Raw genomic sequence first — 973 nt, 5'->3', positions numbered from 1 at the left:
TTTAATGGCCATAAGTCATATTGCATAAACGAATCTACCAATCAGAATCCTTTCTTTCGTTTCACGTCACTGAACGGCGGGCGTAATGAGTTCTTTCATCAGATTGATATATTCCGTTAGATCCTAAAACATGGACCAATCAAATGAAAGAGCTCACTGAATGCTCAATCAGCGGTTACCATTCTAAATGCCCCATCGAGATCTGAAATTGACTCTTTGGAGATTTCTAGTTTTGTGGTGAGAGTGCAAACATCTAGACTATATTCCGATATTCACTGGCAGTATTGGCAGTAACATAAAGAGATTCTCGGATCTCTCTGTCCTATAGCCAATCAAAGTGTTTGAAAAGTTTGTCGACCGACACATGAAATATCGGGCACAGACCACTATTTCATTGGTGCGTTTTTGCCGTACGACGAATTTTTTAATTGATTGGTAGATTCGTTTATGCAATATGACTTATAGCCATTAAAGGCCGCAGCACACACTCTTGCATAACGCATAGTGCATAAGCGAATCAACTAATCAGGATCTTTCCCTTCCTCACATTTCATGAAAAACAAGAACTGTGATTGGTTGATTCCTTTATGCACTATGCATTATGCGTTATGCAAGAGTGTGTGCTGCGCCCTTTAATGGCCATAAATCATATTGCATAAACGAATCTACCAATCAGAATTCTTTTTTTCGTTCCACTTGACTGAGCGGCGGGGGCAATGAGTTCTTTCATCAGATAGGTATATTCCGTTAGATCCTAAAATATGGACCAATCTAGCTCTTGTATCTGTTTGGTCTATATTTTTCGATCTAATGGAATATGCCAATCAGATGCAAGAACTCACTGAGCGCTCAGTGAGCGGTCGTGCTTCTGGATGCACCCATAAAGTATTTAAATCATGTGTGAAAGGACGTGGCTATTATTATTTTTGCTAAAACCGTGGATCTTACGATATGTGTAACAATGGAATGGCGG

The sequence above is a fragment of the Trachymyrmex cornetzi genome, unplaced genomic scaffold (assembly GCF_001594075.2).
Source record: "Trachymyrmex cornetzi isolate Tcor2-1 unplaced genomic scaffold, Tcor1.1 scaffold667, whole genome shotgun sequence".
NCBI lineage: Eukaryota > Metazoa > Arthropoda > Insecta > Hymenoptera > Formicidae > Trachymyrmex > Trachymyrmex cornetzi.
This window is presented reverse-complemented; position numbering follows the sequence as displayed.